This window comes from Mesocricetus auratus, unplaced genomic scaffold (assembly GCF_017639785.1).
Source record: "Mesocricetus auratus isolate SY011 unplaced genomic scaffold, BCM_Maur_2.0 Super-Scaffold_100027, whole genome shotgun sequence".
Taxonomy (NCBI): Eukaryota; Metazoa; Chordata; class Mammalia; order Rodentia; family Cricetidae; genus Mesocricetus; species Mesocricetus auratus.
This window is the reverse complement of record NW_024429208.1, coordinates 7,896,174-7,913,942: the sequence shown is the minus strand read 5'-3', so window position 1 is coordinate 7,913,942 and position 17,769 is coordinate 7,896,174. Positions and strand designations below refer to the sequence as shown.

The following is a 17,769-nucleotide window of genomic DNA, read 5'->3' as shown; positions in this document are numbered from 1 at the left end:
CACACACACACACACACACACCAGGGGAACATATATACCATGACAGTTGCACAAATACACACAACATTCACACCCTAGCAGACATACTTCCGCACTAAACACACACCAGGTTCACACACACACACACACACACACACACACACACACACACACCATACCCACAAGGTCACAGCTTATGCTTCCCTCACGGGACACCCAGGACAGGCTTTTTGACTGCAGCCAGTACACACAGCTGTTGTCAAGCCTCTACTGATCTCATCCTGGACCCAGATGACTCTGCTCTCTTCCTTGGTGCTGCAGGGCTCTCTGGGTTGGGGTCAACGCCCAGCTCTCCACAGAAGACCCTGGTATGTATGCCAGACATTGCTTTCACATCGGACAAAGACATACCCCTGCTGAGCCCAGACAGGCCAGGCACTCACTCTAAAATGCCCAGCTCAGGGAGGCCTTCAGCACACTCTACTGCAGGCCTCAGGCCTTGCTGGACATGGGCTGGTTAGTCACCTGAATTAGGCTGAAGCCAAATTCTCTTGTTCACTGCTTCCCAGTGCTACAATGGGAAGGTAGTGGGGTCCCTGTCCATATTGCGGAGGGTTGCTGTGTAGCCAACTGGTCCCACTTCCCCATTTCGGACCATTTAGCAGAGACCTGGGGACCATGTCTCACCCTCCCAGAAGCCCCTGCTAGTCCCTCTAGGCCTTCCACACAGCCTTTGCCATGCTATTGCGGGTCACTCCTCTTTCCTTTCCAAAGACCAATGGATGCCTCCGGCCTCTTCCAGCCTCGCCTTTCCCACCTGCCACTTTGTCCCTGGCGCGTGCAGCTTCCCCTGAAGTGTCTGTTCTCCCCCAGAGGACCCAGGTACACCCTCTCCTCTCATGGCCTTGCTCCCTTCTCCACCGAAGGAGGTCACACCGATAGCAGGGCTAGCACGTGTGAAATCCTGCAACGTCTTCCCCTGGGGACCACGATGGATGGGTTGGATGTGGACATCAAAATCTCATGGATCTGATAGGCAGCCGGCTGGGCTCAGAGAAAAGGGGAAGCTGGAGAAGTCGGGTGGGGCTTCATTAGAGGATGAGCTAGAGGTGATATGGAGCCAAGGGTGAGCTACGTGTGGGGTTCTTTGCCATCGTTCCTGCTGGGACAGCTCCCAGCCCCCACTATGCTGTCCCGTGCCTTCTTTCACCGGTGTCTGCTGGAATTCTCATGGCTGCGGCGGAACAAGACTGGAAATGAGAAGGGCTCCAGAGTTAGGACCACGGCTGTTCAGAGAGGGCTCCAGGCCACTTCCCAGCGGCTCTCGCCAACCCTGTGTTTTAAGCGGCTGATTACAAAGCGGCTGCCATGACTTTGAGTGCCATAGCCACTCACAACAGGAAGAGCCGCTCCTGGAGGCTTGAGAGATGCTAATATGCCTGGTGCCTTAGCTAAATGGAGTCCTGAGCTCATTCCTCTCCAGGCATCGCTAAAGGTGAGGACATCACCGAGACGGGTCTGCACCTCCCTGGATACACTGCAGGTAGCCTCTTGGCCTCCCTCTGGCCTCCTCGACTCACACTGTCTATGAAACCTTACGGTACCGTGATTTTTGTCCCACCCCAACCAGCAGTTTGTCCCAGAACAGCAGAATAGAACTCTCATAGTGACTTACACCAAAGAGACCTTAGATGGCCTTTTATCCAGGGCTCCAAGTGCCAATGGTTAGTCAGCACAGAACAGTCACCCCCAACCCCTGGGGGCCACTTTTCTCTGCCCCTAAACCCACAGAGCCCATGTCCATCAGGTGAGAGTCCTGATGTCATATTTTACTGTGACACATGTGAAATCTGTGACAGTTTGCCTGTGACAGAGCTGAGAGAGAGGAGAGAGAGAGAGAGAGAGAAGGCAAGCTTGTCTGTCTTTCTATCCCAAGAAACTAGATATGGAGGCCTCCAAAACCTGGCAGCGGTAAAAGTTTCTGGACACTCCGTGACTAAAGGTCAACTCAAACACATGAAGAATCTAAGAGGTTGCTGGCAGTGGCCGCCTGCGTTGTACCCTGTGACCTCACTGTAGCTTTGGTCCCAGACACACAGTGTGCATACTGACCGTGCACGCTGTGCATGGAACAAGGTGTTTTTAACGTGCATATAAGCTTGTCTACCGTTCAAGAAACAATGATAGAAAATAAGTGAACATCTCCCCCTTCAGCACGTGTGTATAAATCAGCGCGTGTTTGAGCAGGGTTGGGATAGAATGCTTAATTTTACAAACTGCTGTTTGGGTTGCTGATTCTGACCTGGAATCGGGACAGGATTTCCAGTGATGCCTGGGATAGCCTGAAACATGTTCCCACCGTTTCGTTCTACACATCTCTATGAGGCAGTGCCCTAAGCACTGATGGTCATCAAACAAAAATACCGACCAACCCCTAGGAACACGGAAGAAGCCCTGAGTCCTGCAGAGCTAACCATTCAGCCACGGTTTCATGCATTATGTAGCGGCAGATGAGCACTTTTGTCTGAGTGTACAAATTTGCCTTTTGTCTTTAACAATTGGTTGATCAGATAAACAGCAAAGAATTACTTGGAAATAAACTTCTTACGACTTATTCTCAGGATATGTTTGATTCCCGTACCCATTTTCTATGACTGCATAACTGAGGTTCATGTAAGACTTTCTCCGAGGGGAAAGGCTCTCCCCTGCGCTAACGGCCTTCACTTTGGGATGAGCACTTTCTACCATGAGAGCCTGTTCTCTGTCCCTAGCCCAGACAGCACCCCTAGACCTACCCATCTGGGGTCACCATTGAGAGGTTCTTCCCACTGCTTTGGTTCTGCATATACACCCTCTCCCTCCCCTGAGCTTCCTGCCTAGGTGGGGATACCTAGTAGGGCAGATGCAACCCCAGCTGAGCAGTTAGATCCCCAGGACAGCCATGGTCTGCCAGCTCTGAGGTAATGCCACCATGTTCACGCTATGTCCCCACTCTGGGCAGGGACAGAGCCAGATCTTTCCAGCAGATCAATGTCCACCCAAGGAGGTCTTGCTCGCCAAATGTCTACACAGTCTCACTGTTGTCTGGTCACCACTCAATGGCTTTCCCCTCCCTTGTGGCTCTGATGGCTGTCTGTGATGACCACATGGGGCAGGTCTGAAGACACAGGGCTGCTTCACAGCCCATCAAAGGCTAGGGTAGAAGATAGACCAATAGATGGCAGCCTTCCTGGAGGAGGTGGTGTTGGCAGTGGCGTCTGCAAGAACACAGACTTCTCAGGTGAAGATATCGGAGGGCAAATGCTTTAGAGAGGATAGAGTGAAGCTTGGAAAACACAAGTGCCTGGGGGCTAGGAGCCAGACCGGAGGCACGCAAAGGCTATTGGGTAGGTGTGATGTCAGTTGAGTCTTAACTGTGTGAGGAAACACGGCTGCTTACTGTTCAATGTCAGTGACATGGGTACCTTTAATTGGCCCCAGACCTAAGGCAAGAAATGCCTAGATGTTCTTATCCTTTCTGCCTGCCAGGGAGAACAGGATGCAGAGTGGTTACCTCCATGTGGCTTGGCCACTGCTGTCAGGGATCAGGCCTTTTCTTAGCCACATTGACCCAGAGGAACAGTGGGGGCCAGCCTGGGGGTGATCAATTTGGCACCTCCTGCCCTGCACCCCACACTTACTGGTGGTGTTTTGCCTCCTCAGCAGCATTTTCCATGAGTCTTCTGGACTCTCCCATCCATCCACCCATCCACCCATTCATCCATCCATCCTTCATCTACCCATCATCCATCCATCCATCCATCATCCATCCATCCTTCATCCATCCATCATCCACCCATCCACCCATTCATCTATCCATCAGCCATCCTTCATCTATCCATCATCCATCCACCCATCCATCCTCCCATCCATCCATCCTTTGGGGCAGTGGCTGGGACCATGACCTACTGAGAAGTAACCAGGATCAACATGCAGCTTCTGGTAAATTCCCTGCTTTTCTTCACTATTTCTGCCCACTGTGCATCTGTCAGAATAGATGTGTCCTATGAGAGAAATAAATCCAAGTAGCTTTAAGCCTCTGGGGCATTGATGCTATTTGTCATTTTAGCTGGCTTTGCCTATGGTGACAAAAGGCTTCACTGTCCTCAACTTGTTCTGGAAAGGGAGGAATTGTTGGGTCACCTGTTTCTCTCTCATTCTGAACTCAGTATAGACAATGCCACCTGAAGGAGCCCTCCTGCGGGTCCCTCTAGCTGCCCCCATGAAGCTTTCCCCAAACAACGCTTGAGTCATCCCTGAAGAGGCTGGCTGCATTTTACCACCCCAGTGGAGCCAGGGCAGAGGCACTGAGGGACCCTCCTAAGCCCTGCATGATTGCTATTTTGCACTCAGGATAGACAAAACCACCTGAAGGAGCCCTCCTGGTGCTCCTTGCCTGGCACCTCCTGTGTACCCGCTCCTGACTACACACCCGATGGCCCTCACCCTGCTGCCCTCTGCTTCCTTCTCCCCGCCCACCTGGCACCTCGGCTCTGTAAAGCTGCTGGAGGATGTCTGGGGACCCTCCATCCTGCCTGTACTGCCGTACCACGCTGTGCGTAACGGGAACATGGTCCGTATCTGTGCTGAGGGATGGAGCTCATCATGTCTGGACCACTGTGATGCCGTGCAGAGACACACTGAGTGCGTGAAGAAAGGAAGGGGGGATGGGGGCTCGTTTTTTTAGTTTGCCGAGCAACAGAGCTAACATTTCCCCTTCCTGTTCCTACAGCTGTAACTCACCTACGGGCGATCAGGAAACTGTCCTTCCATGTGCCCTGTGCTGCTTGGCAGCGGCAATCTCAGCCTGCAGCCTGTAGCAACCTCACCCACGGGTGCCCAGCGATGGGCCGGAGGGACAGCATCCTCATTGGTCTGTGTGGGGCAAGGTGAGTGAAAACAGTCCTGTGTCCGCTCAGCAGAACCCACAAAGCCTGGGCACCCGCCACCTCAAGCCTTGCTCTCAGCTCCTGTCATCTGTAGTCTATAATATGCTCAGGGCCACTGCAACCCAGCCTTCCCTCCCCACAGCTAGACCCTGCCCAGGCATGCCCTCAGCCCCAGACCCTCTGCTATGGGAAAATGAACAGGCAACAGTGTTGACTGTGAGAGCTAACAGGCCATGAGGTCTCTGCCTTCTGGAAAGGACAAGACAGTGCTTGCAAAGTAGACTCTCCACCCCCTTTCCCTCCCCCCCCCGCTCTCTAGCTTCCTCTCTCCTCCCTCTCCCTCCCATCTTTCCTCCTTTCCTTCCACCCTCTGATGAAGCAGTGAGAAAGCTCTTACTTAACAGATGCCGGAACCTTGACCGTGACCTTCAGCCTCTAGGCTGTGAGAACTTCACTTGTTCCTTATAAATCACAGATCTGGAGGTATTCTATTACAACAGCTCTCATAGACTGGACCCCTCCCTTTGCCACCTCGCCATCCCCCTCCCTCCCTGGCCCGTTACCCGAAGCTCCGCTCATACAGCTCCTGCTAGAACCTAATGGCATTGGCTGCTCCTGAGATGGAGGGGGCGACTCGCTGGGGCAGGTGACATCCCTGTCCCTGTGTGAGTAACTGTCCTTCAAGAAGCATGCTGGGCCTGGGTGCTACACAAGCTGGCAGACGATTTCTCAGGACAGCGAACCTTTGGCCCCGGAGCAGGAACCGTGTGGCTATCCCTCCTGACCCGGCCCCTCTCCTCCTTGTCTGGCTTCTGGGAGAGCCGTCTGCCACCTTTCTTTGGGCGCTCAGGGAGCCCTGGTCACTGGTGGAGAACTCAGACCACTAGTGGATCCGGGTGTCAGAGACAGGAGCATAATGGGAGCGGCAGGCGACCGTCCAGAAGACTCCCTCCCTGCTTCGGGGTGATGGGCCTCAGAGCGGCCCTGGTATGTGGGAACGCAGAACCGACTTCCTGATTTGCGTTCAGTGGTGAGAGTTCACACGGATGGCTCATGACCACTTTTGTGAGATCTGCTATTGCTGCCATCCAGATCGCAGATGGCTTCTGGAAGTTTCTGCTATGCACTGTACACCCCCCCCACTACCACTGGCAACACCACTCACCGGTGGAGTCAGAGGTCCTACTTGGAAAGTAGAAAGTTCCTGGAATAAAGAGCAGTGGCTTGAGCTGAGGATCGTTCATCCAATCTGACACCTCGTGTGGAAACAAAACACCTCAACAGAGGTTTCCATAAAGATTCTTTGAAAGGTTTGGCTGACTCTGCAAGTGCTTTAGTCTCTTGGTAGATTAGGCCTTGCTCTGTTAAGAGGCCCCAGTGTCCAGGAAGACACCGCCACAGAGCTTACAGAGAGCTGCCTGTCCGTTAAGAAAAGCTGAGGCCGTTTTTCTAGATGTCATCACATGTGTGGAATTTCCATTCACTTTGACTGCTTTTCCAACCCTAAATATTTTCTATGATTGGGATTCTGTATTACTTTTCTTCCTTCCTTCATTTTTGTTTTTTCAAAGCAGGGTTTCTCTGCGTAGCCTGGAACTCGCTCTGTAGACCAGGCTGGCCTCAGACTTGGAGATCCACCTGCCTCTGCCTCCCAAGTGCTGGGATTAAAGTCGTGTGCCACCACCGCCTGGCTTGTATTACTTTTCTTTCACAGTGACCCTGCATAAAGTATCCCAACATGCATAAGCATGGATCCACTAAACCTGAATCCACCGCAGTGGAGCAAGATGATCAGGGAAGCTTCTGGAAGGACTGAGAGGGCAGTCCATTTCCCTCTCCAACAAAACCAATCACCCCAGCCACCATCTGGTCCCCAGCACACACCCTGCCTGTTTCCACCCCTGGGGTTCTCTGTTGGCCTGGCTACCTAGAGAAAGGGTTTCCCAAGATCCTGTGTGTACCCTGAGTTTCTCAAGGGGAGTCCTGCCCCCTCTCAGCTTCTTGGCTATCTGTAGGTCTTTGAGGGCCCTGTCAGAGGACCATGGCACAGAGGTGCGCTTTTCTCCAGAGAGACCAGAGGGAAGAAAGAGCAGCCCACACTGCTGAGAGCTTCTCCACAGTTCTGGGCTCTAGGCTTGAGGGCCATTCCGCCAAGCAGAAGAGCCACGTGGAATTCTCTGAACATCTCTGGAAACTGGGAAGCATGCAGGGAGGCCCTGGGACAATGTCTTCCGATAAGAGGTAAACGACAGCCGGGCGTTGGTGGCGCACGCCTTTAATCCCAGCACTCGGGGAGGCAGAGGCAGGCGGATCTCTGTGATTTCGAGGCCAGCCTGGTCTACAGAGTGAGTTCCAGGACAGCCTCCAAAACAATACAGAGAAACCCTGTCTCAAAAAACCAAAAAAAAAAAAAAAAAAAAGAGGTAAACGACAAACTCGGAAGCTTCCTGCCGGTCTGTGAACGCCGGCGCGCATCTGCAGTACCCATGCGTACAGACCTCGGCTTTAACCCTGTCCTGCTGACTCTTCTCTGGCCTGGACTCTTGTGGCTTGGAGGATTCAAACTCATTTCCAGGCATCAAGTTGAACAGCTGGAGAGGCCAGGATGCCCCCGATGAGCAGCTGAGAGACCCAGCCTGGTAGTGTAGAGGCACCAGAGCAGGGAGGCGGGGCAGTGGGCTCTGCCCTCCAGGAACAATGGCCCTGTCACCCTGGCAGGGCTCTTCCTTGATGAGATTCCTCTTCGTGTGCTTCTAGCCACTCGGAGCATGAACACATACTCGCAGCTCTGCGGCTGTTTATGCACCCACATGAACAGGTGGGATCATACCAAGGTACCAGGACACAGAATCGAGCCGAAGCATGCTGGTCTAACAGTCCCAACTGAGCACTTAGGAAGGTGCGGCAACAGGATGATAAAGACACCAAACACGCCTGCCCCACATGGTGTCTCAAGACCAGCATGGGCACAGAAGTATTGGAGGGAGAGCAAGGCCCAGCAGCGGCCCATTCACGTAAATTCTAACAGGAAACCACGATAAATCAGGGTTGGAGGTGGGAACAGAGCCCAGCGTGACCAGAGAGAGAAGTGCGGGCTGATAACATGGCAAAGGGCTGTGTGCTGTTGCTGCCTCTGCTTCTCTGTAGAAGTGTGGATTGCGGGGAGGGCTGGGGACCCAGATCTGAGTGTCCTGGGCACTCTGGGGACACCCCTGGATATGAACAGCTCTAGTGACCTGGGATTGGCTCTGCAGATGGCCTCACTGTATAGACGGGAAACTGATGGGCTAGTGGCGGGGTATAGGGCTTCTACTGGCTCGTCTACATCAACTTGACACAGGCTGGAGCCGTTTTGAAAATGCCCCCACCAAATTGGCCTGTGAGCAAGCCTGTGGTGCATTTTCTTAATTATTGATTGATGCGGGAGAGCACAGCCCATTAGGGGCGGTGCCATCCCTGGGCAGGTGGTCCTGGGTTCTATAAGAAAGCGCAATGAGACAGCCAGGGGAAGCAAGCCAGTAAGCAGCGTTCATCTGTGGCTTCTTTCTTAGTTCCTGCCCTCCAGGTTCTAGCCTCGAGCTCCTAACTGAGTTTCCCCAGTGATGGCATGTGACCTGAGAGTTACAAGCCGAAGGAAACCCTTTCCTCCCTGAGTTGGTTTTATCATGGCGTTTCATCACAGCAATAGAAACCCTAGGACAGGGCTGCATGAGGGAGTTTACTGTGGTGACTAGTAAACATGCCTGTACATGTGTGTCCACACACAATGACTACATGCACAACTGAATCAGAGGACAGAGCCCTGGGCATGTGTCCTTGAGGTGCTGGGCCGTTTCTTCTTCCCCAGCAGGGTGGCTTCTGGCTCTAGAAAGCTGGCAACTCCCCACATAGCCTTCCAGCAACTTGTTATCACTGTCTGCCCTTGTACTGCCTGCTGGGATCCCATATAGCGGGGAGGGTCCAGCCTAGCTCTGAAAACCCTGGGACCACCAATCCCTGCCCTCCATCCCCCAGCTCTGTCCTTTTCCAGCTCTGAGGGAGGGGGGTGGTGCATGTACCTGTACTGTCCTGAGCCCACGTTTTATCTTTCGTGGCTGTGTTCCAGCCCTGCCTCATGCAGTGGGGCTGTGGGCACGCTGGTGGTTTGATGAGGGACGACTCGCTTTAGAGACGTCTTGGGCAGCTCTTGCAGATCCCACAGAGCCAAAGCTTCCCCTCCAGACCCCTCATCCTCCTTGAGCCCCACATTATCACATGCCCATCCTGTGTGTCCGTTTCACAGGCCTGCGCTCCACTCAGCAGTGAAGTACCCCTCCCAGTCCCACCACGTGACCCCCACCCCCCCACCCCCGCAGCTATGCTGCCTGCGTGTGAAGAAGTTCCAACTCTCCACAGTCAACAGTCTCTGGTCCTGGTCCCTGGTGTCCTGGGTGAAGGCCTCGCCCCTTCAGGTGGATCTGTGTGCAAGTTATCCCAGATGTGCCTGACCTGAGCAGCTGGCAGGCTGACCCTGGCACTGCCAGCAATCCTGTGTTCCTATAAAGGGTTGAGATGACAGCCGAGGAGGACCCTAGGACCTAGCGCCGTCAGACGGGCAAGCCACATCAGGCCAGTGGTTACTGTCGGTACCATGGAGGAGAGGAAGAAGAGGGTTTTAAAGTTCTGTCAGTGATGGTATGGTAGGGCCCAGCTCAGGGAGTGTGGTGAAACCTCGAGACCTCTACCTGTTCTGGCTCCCATCGAAGAGGACCAGGAAGGGGCCGAAGTCCTGATGCCTGCTAGGGACCAACGCATGCCACTGCTCAGCCTGGAAAGCCTGTGAGGATGTACTCTGGAAAGCCTGTGAGGATGTACTCTGGAAAGCCTGTGAGGACGTACTCTGGAAAGCCTGTGAGGATGTACTCTGGAAAGCCTGTGAGGACGTACTCTGGAAAGCCTGTGAGGACGTACTCTGGAAAGCCTGTGAGGATGTACTCTGGAAAGCCTGTGAGGACGTACTCTGGAAAGCCTGTGAGGATGTACTCTGGAAAGCCTGTGAGGACGTACTCTGGAAAGCCTGTGAGGACGTACTCTGGAAAGCCTGTGAGGATGTACTCTGGAAAGCCTGTGAGGACGTACTCTGGAAAGCCTGTGAGGATGTACTCTGGAAAGCCTGTGAGGATGTACTCTGGAAAGCCTGTGAGGATGTACTCTGGAAAGCCTGTGAGGACGTACTCTGGAAAGCCTGTGAGGACGTACTCTGGAAAGCCTGTGAGGACGTACTCTGGAAAGCCTGTGAGGATGTACTCTGGAAAGCCTGTGAGGACGTACTCTGGAAAGCCTGTGAGGACGTACTCTGGGCACTCCTTGCAGCTCACCCTTTCAGGGTGTCTTTACATGGCTGTGACAGACACAGAGCCGAGCATTTGTGTGTGTGCGGTGTGACAACTGCCCCACCTGGTTCTGGGCCTCCGCAGCAAGAAGAAGGTTCTGGAATGTTCTTCCAGTTACACAGTGGCAGGAGGTCTAACCCTCACACCTGGCACTTTGAGCTACTGGGAAGTTAGGAGCTAGTCCTGCACACGATGATATGCGTGGAACATGATGATGTGCATGGAACTGAGGTTTGGAAAGCTCTGGAGCCCTAGGCTCAAAACCAGGCCTACGCTCTACTCTGGGGGTGCCGAGAGATCTGTGGAGGACAGAAGCCGGCCAGGCTAGCTGCTGTGGCACTGGGGAGAAATGTATGCCCGCCCCTATTCTTTTTCAGACAGCAGCCAGCCCAGGGAGGCTGGACCTCAGAAACCTGGCCCCCAGGACCGTTACCAATTCACTGCTAACATTCACGCTTGTCTCAGCACCGTGGTTCTCCAGCTGAGACCCGGCAGGACTGGTGGGGCTCAGGCTCCTCAGAGAAACTGCATCTCCAAGCCCAACTGACTGGAGCAGGGGGGAGGGTAAAGGCCGCCTCTGGAAAGAGAAACACACTGGAAGCCTCGGATGGTGCTGCTGTTGCCATGGCAATGCTGGCTGCAGGGAGTGGAGGGCAGGTGGACCGGTAGCTGCCACTCAGCCTGGTTGTCAAGTCTTCTGAAGGCTCCCAGCCCCATACCGCTCCCTCCCTTACCCCTTCCTTTCCCCAAAGGTGTGTGAACCACATCACCCCCACTGCTTCCCCTGTGGAGAGTCTCACTCCTAAAACACCTCAAGTTAGAACATCTCACCGGCAGCCAATCAGAGCCCTGTAACCGAGGGCTGACTTCACCTCAGCCTCATCCCACGCCAGAGGACACAGGGGTCAACATGAGTTCCACACTGCTCCAGAGTGAGCCCACCCCTCAGAAGAGGCACCATGCTTTTCCTTTGGACTTAAAGCGTTGAGGCTGCCAGGCTGAGCCGGCTGGACCACCGTACAAAGATGTTTTCTGGACATTGCACCCTCTTGGAGAAAAGCAGAGCCTCTTACCAAGGGAACTGGGATGCCACAAGTGTCTCTGGACCTCCAATTATGTGAGGGAACACTTGGCCTTTCCTTGCTAAAATTTGAGTTCTTTGGGTGTACATGCTGGGGTCCTGCCTGCCACTTCTGATCCAAGAGGCCTGCAGGATGGGTCTCCCTCATATACTCTCTCCCCAAACTTCTGCCTCTCCCAGGCAGTAGGGGAGCCTACTGTCTTCCGAGGTGCTTAGGAGAGACAGAATGGTCAGCCCTTGCAGTGAGGAAGGGCTGAAGGTTCAGCCCCAGCTTCTGCTGATGAGGATGCTGTAAAATCTAGAGCTGGCAGTCTTCCAGACTCTCAGAGGGGAGCAAATATCATCGGGCCCTGGACCCCACTTCCCTGGATCTTGGATCACCTGCCCGAAGCAACTGAGGCGCCCGCAGCATCCGTGTCCATGTCTCAACCGCACCCGACACTTACAGGAGACTCCTAGCACAGGTGGAGCAGATGGTTAAGGCCAGGGACCCAGCGACAGTGGCCTAGAGCCCCGCATCCCAGCTATGCCTCAGAGTGTGTCCAGGGTGCATTCTTAGTAGATAAGGCTCAGAGCCAGCCTAGTCTTAAGCAGGTCAAGGATAGAGCCTATGAGGCTATCTACGCAGGCCCTGGGCTACCAATGAGTGGCTTTGGGCTCTAAATGGTCCCACCCATCCTACCAGGGTGACATCTCCCAGGAGGTACAAGATGTCCAGCTAGAATGCTGTGCCAGCTATGCTGGCACAACAGTCACGTTGCCGTGTGCCAAGCTCTAGGCTGGTGAGGAAGACAAAAGGAAGGCAGTCTCCATTGCAAACGGCAGCAGTTCCTCAGGGCCAGTGGCCTCACTCACCCAAGCACACTTCAATAGAGGAGGGATCTAGAGGGGGGCCTTTGGGTGCCCGCATCACACTGGCGCTGCCTGGGTATTGTGACAGCATCATTAAGGACTGTCAGTGTAGATGAGGGTGTCCCTAAGGTGAGCAGCTCCCAGAGGTATCTCTCCTAGAGTGACCCTAAAACAAAAGTGTCTGCTGGAGAAGATCAGGACCAGATCAGGACCTCACAATGCACTGTGTGCTGTGTACTCTGGGGAGCTGTGCCCTGGGGCCCCCAGGGACAAGGACAGCCATAGAAGCCTTGAGCTGCCCTGTAAGCCCTGCCTTATCGCTCTTCACACAGACTTGGCTGCAGTGACGACAAAGGTCACGGTGTCCCTGAGGTCACTGGGAGCACTCAGCAGGGGCGGGTGGGTAGGTGTTCAAATCAAGGTCCATCGTACTTCTCTGGTCTGACCTCCCCAGGCACAGCTACCAATCCAAGCGGGGCCAGCATACAGTCTTTCTCTTCTTGCCTTGCCCTAGGGGATGCAGGTTCCAGGCCCAGGACAAAGCAAAGCCTAAGGCTCCTTAAGCATTGGACAGCCCAAACTGTCCTCGGGCCACAGGTCAGATGCCTAAGGTAGACAGTGTCCCCAAGGATAGTAGCACCTTCACCAAACAGGAGGGTCACCGAGGCTTAATGCACCCCTTGCACAGCCCATCTCTCTCCGGCCTCCACCTGTCTGCTCCCTCCGGAGCCTGGCCAGGGCTCCCACAACCTCACATCAGAGCAGAGGGAGGATGTTGGTTCCCACAGAAACAGGCAAGCATCCAATTTCATCTCTGCTTCTTCTCAAAGCCTACTCAATGACAGGAGCACCCCACAGGACAGAGACAGACAAGGGTGAGGAAGAGGGGAGCCAGGGTGGTGTCGCAAAGAGATCTGGGCAGTTAAGCAGTGGTGCATGGAGAGGCCTGGGCAACCATCACAGGTAGGAGCAGAACCCCAGAACACACTCTCTGGAAGGAGTCCCTTCCTCATTCCCATGCAGGAGTATTTGTAGTCCATGCATCTTCCTCCTGTGATAGCAAAGCTGTCACCCGCTCAAGTCCATGCCAGAGCATCCTTCTAGACTGCATAGGAAATCCTATACCAACCCAAAGGTGGTGGCGTCGGAGAAAACACTTCAGCGTGCACACAAACCTGGAGTTCCCGGCACACGCCAGCGTGTTCATGTCTCCAAGAAGTTCTGTTGCTAAAATCCTGCCTGACCCTGCTTGCTTAAGTCTAACCTGGCATTTCTCAAACCTAACAGAGAACCTGGTTTGTTTAATGTCACGTTTATTGACATCCATGGGATAAGCTGCTGTGTAGCTGCACCCGGCACTTCCTTGTGTGGAGAAACAGAACTCCCGAGTCACAAGACTGAGGAAGGGACATGGTGTCCTTGAGGGCAGGCTGCCCCAAGCCCTGTGGGAGACGCTGCAGGGTGGGGGTCCTTGCTCATGCTGGGTCACTATGGAGGGCCCTGCTCCTCTATACGGTAGCTCTCTCTCCTCTCCTCCGCCACAGTGAGTCATGCATGATTCATTAATCTTAATGAAAATGCAAATACACCGCCAGCCTCTGCCTTAATTGAAGGCTGTTATGGGACCACGCTCTGGGCTTCTGGGCTGAGATGAACAGACGACCCTTTTCGCTTTCTTTGCCTGGAGTGGTACTGTTGGTGAAGGCAGCACAGACAGGCAGTTTGGTCCCTAAAGAGACCGCCTCCTTCTCCCTCTCCAACACACATGCTCACCCTGGGTGCGCCATTCCAGCTATGAACTCAGGCCAGCTGTCACTTCCTCAGTAGTACCTGGCCCTTGGGTCCCCAACTTGGCAACGGAGGAAATGCTAATTAAGGCTTAGCTTCCTGTGAGAAAGAGCCTATTTCCTTCTGGCTGTCCTAACACAGCCTCCAAGTGGGTCAGAGAAGTTTCCAGATTCCCAAAGAAGCCTTGTAGGGGAAAATTATCCCTAATGCAGCTGAACCAGGCCCATGAGCAGTAGGGAGGGCGGAGGGCCAAGCAGGGGGCTGTTGGATAACCTGTCTCTTCCCTGGCCTTCATGTCCCCGTGTGTGTGAGCAACAGTGGGCTCTTGGTCTCTCACATCATCCCTGGGTGCCCTGAGTGGCCAACAGAGGTTCTAGGGCGGTGGAGCATCTGCACCCCCCCCAGACTGAGCTGAGAGTCAGCTTTGCAACCGAGGGAACTGGAGCTGGTACGGAGCCTGTTCCGTCCAAAACAGCCCTTCATGTCCAAGGGTTCCCATCGTGGCGTCAACCAGCTGCAGATGGAAACTATCTGGGGAGAGATTACATCTGCATGAAGCATGTGCAGACTGTGGGCTCCCATGTTTATTCCCCAAGAAATGGAGAACAGCAACCTCTTCCATGATGTGTTCGTGCTGCTGCGTAGACACGGTAGAGCTGTAGGTTAGATGGGGACCTGTGCCGTTCTGAACAAGGTCCTGAGCAATCAGAACTTGGCGTTCTAGGACACTCCTGGACCCAGAACCTGTAGTCACTGAATGTGAGCCTCCTCCTGCCCCGCATGGCCTGAGACATATGACCCAGCCCACAAATAACATTTAATTTATTATAACTTCATTCCATATAATTAATTATTATCAATGACATTTTAAACCTGTCCCCTCATTCTGCTACCAAATGATCCAGTTCTGAGCTGACAACTAGGGAGAGAGACATTATGTCATTTTGCCACCACCGTGCTTACATGGCTGACGCTGGGGCTGCCTGGCCTCGTTGAGGACATCTCTTCGCATCAGATGACAAGCAGAGGTGAGTCATTGCCATCCCAGGGTGAGATGTTCTGTCACAGAATGTTCTCCATGGTTTGACAAAGGCAAGTCTGCCAGGAACTGTTTTCCTCATCAACTTGATAGAAGTGGGTTTGACCAGCCAGGCTCCAGAGAGTGTGCCATGAAGCACCTGCACAGCGACAGCCGGTAATCCAGTTAGTGCCCAGCCTGCTGCCCTCTGGTAGACTTCCATTATTCTTTGCTGAAAAAAAAAGAAAGAGAAGAAAAGGAGACCCAGGAACTTTGCACCCCCTCACCCATTTCCCATGGGTCACATTGAGTAGGAGGTCCCTTGGCAAGCTAGTATGACACCTGTGTTGTATGAAGCCAGGAGTTCCTGAACGTGGCTTACATGTAGGCTTGGGTAGGCTCGTCTGGATGGGAACTCACTACATCCCCTTCTCATCCTGTTCAGGTGCTGTCGCTAGGTTCTACCACCTTGTTGGTACCTCTTGTCCCCACTTGTCAGACCAGTTCTCGGGACCTTCAAGTACCTCTTACAGGTCCTGGAGTCAGGGCAGCAGGAGCTGCACACAGCTGTGCTGTGGAGTTGGACACAGTCATGACTTTTTTTTCTAGTATATCTTTTATTTTTTATCGGCTTCTCACTGGCAACTCTAAAGCTTTGCATTTTAGGTCACATGTTTAACGTCTTGCTCAACTTTGTCAACTGCCATTGCTCTTTCTGGGGCTGGAATGAAAATGCAGTGCCTACTGGAGGAAAGAAAGCCCACTTCTACACAAGAGGACTGTGTCATTTGTTGTGCCCCACATTGTCAGCAGGGACTATCTGGCCCCACAGGCCACCATCAGGACCCAGCAGTAAGTCTTCTCCCAAGGACAGAAGCAGGAGCCGAGGTCACAAGGTACCAATGACGTTGTGCCAAGAGGCAGAAATTTGCATAATGAGAATAAGAAAAAACAAATCGCATAGAAGACCAGCCTTCAGACCCAAGAGTGAATCTGTCTCTGTCCCTGGGGAGGGATGTATGGCTCTAAGCTCTCATGCAGAACAGTAGCTGGGACCACTGTCCCCTCCTATGACTTCATTTCTGGACTGTGGCTGAAGCCCATGTGGGCTCTCCAAGCCACTGTTCTGGGGACTGGTGGGATCCCTGAACTTAGAGGGGCTCGTGTTTGTTAAGCATATTTTGAAACTCTGCCTGTGTGATGTCCCATTTGGATCAAAACTGCTCGCTGTCCTGGGTTGTTCTTTGTCAGAATCATGGGAGATGCCCTGTCAGTCAGTGGGTGCTGAAGTGATTTCACGTGGCTCTCTCTCACCAAATGTGACAGGGTTGTGGGGTGGGGTGGGGGAGGCATGGGGGACGGAGGAGAGCTGAGGGTTTGGAGAGGGCTGGCAGCTGCCTGGTGTGTCTTGGTGAGTCTGTACCCGGCACTCACTCCAGTCCTGCTCTAGAGTCACAGAAAAAGCAAGAGTTACTGGACAGTCAGTAGCCTGGTGAGGTCCATCTGCAGCTTGATACTGGGCACATTTTGTAGTGTTCAATGGAGAAATTCAGCTAAGGACATCCAGGTGCCTGGGGTAGGGAAGGCTCTGGTATCACGTCAGTCCCTTGTCCCTCATGGCAGCTAAGCTGACATCTGGAGCAAGCTGGTGTCTGTAAAACAAAAGGTACAACCCTGAGACTCTGGTCCAAGAACAGAGAGAAACGAGTCCGTTTAGCTGTCAGACCAGAGGGGAAGAGTGTGCAATAATGATGACCGGCCAGCATCAGCTCTGCTCAGGTGACCGCATGAACCGGCAGGCTGGGGCAGGTCCTGTGGCCAGGAACCACTGTTCCCATCATCCTTGCGTATTGTCAAGGGCCCAGCCTGAACAAGAATTTTATGATTACCTTTGTTCCAGTATATCACGAAAAAGTCCACAGGAGTGTCCCCCTCCCTTTGGAAAACAGACCACAAAATGCCTGTCTTCCTACTCAAATAAATTAAAAGAGACTTCATTTTCCCAGTGGACTTTTTTTTTGCAATTAAAAAAACAAAAAACCCTGTAATTTGCCAGACAACATTGCTAGCCCCCTCCTCTGGTGTGAGTGTGCTCACTGCATGATCCTGCTTCTTTTACACAATGAGGCTTCGTCTCAGGCACACACCAGGGCTCGGAACAAAGTGCCCTTTAGAGCTCTGAAGCCCCAGCGGCAGTGCCGTGACTGACGCACGGCCAGGCGGATGGAAGCGTGGCGCGGATGGAGGGTACCCACCCGCTGGCTGTGTTGCTCCTGGGCTTCTGGAAAGTGGCTGGCGGAGGGAACAGCAGACCGGAGGGCTGATGCTCTGTGCCTCAGAGGAGCAATGCCTGCTCCTGGCAGGAGGAGGGTGGGGTGCCACCACCCCAACTGGGGCATGCCACTGTGCAGAGGGTCATTGAGCAGCTGACGTGAGGAGAGCCAGGATGACGTCACCAGTGACGGCTGGAGAGGCACCGTCATGAAAAATGACATGAGAGGGAAGAAAGGGTTAGCGAGGGAACACGCAAGGTGAGAGCTGCCCTCCCCACCCCAGGACGTTTTCCCCGAGGAAAACAAACGGAGACCTGGGAGCAGTGATTCGCAGTGCTAACTGGTGCCTGAATTAAACAGGGGAGGGCACTTGCCTGTGCGTGGGGGCTGTCAGTGTTCAAGAGGATCCCCCGCCCTGAAGTCCTTTGTGTCCTTGGCTCACTGGAGTCCCTTTTCTGTTAGGAGACAAAAACGGGTT

At 53.6% G+C, this 17,769-nt stretch overlaps 2 long non-coding RNA genes across 3 annotated transcripts; both read left to right on the top strand.

Moving 5' to 3' along the window:
* The first annotated feature begins 1,770 nt into the window (after positions 1 to 1,770).
* Positions 1,771 to 6,219, top strand: LOC110340992. Its single transcript, XR_002382850.2, has 3 exons — positions 1,771 to 4,662; positions 4,751 to 4,907; positions 5,312 to 6,219. It is a non-coding gene; the product is annotated as an uncharacterized LOC110340992 (long non-coding RNA).
* A 5,934-nt stretch (positions 6,220 to 12,153) lies between these two features.
* On the top strand, positions 12,154 to 16,317 carry LOC121134352. 2 transcript variants are annotated; one of them, XR_005871443.1, is made up of 4 exons: positions 12,154 to 12,514; positions 13,043 to 13,175; positions 14,906 to 15,028; positions 15,685 to 16,317. It is a non-coding gene; the product is annotated as an uncharacterized LOC121134352 (long non-coding RNA). The 2 variants fall into 2 exon arrangements; XR_005871444.1 differs by lacking the exon at positions 13,043 to 13,175.
* The last annotated feature ends 1,452 nt before the right edge of the window (positions 16,318 to 17,769 follow it).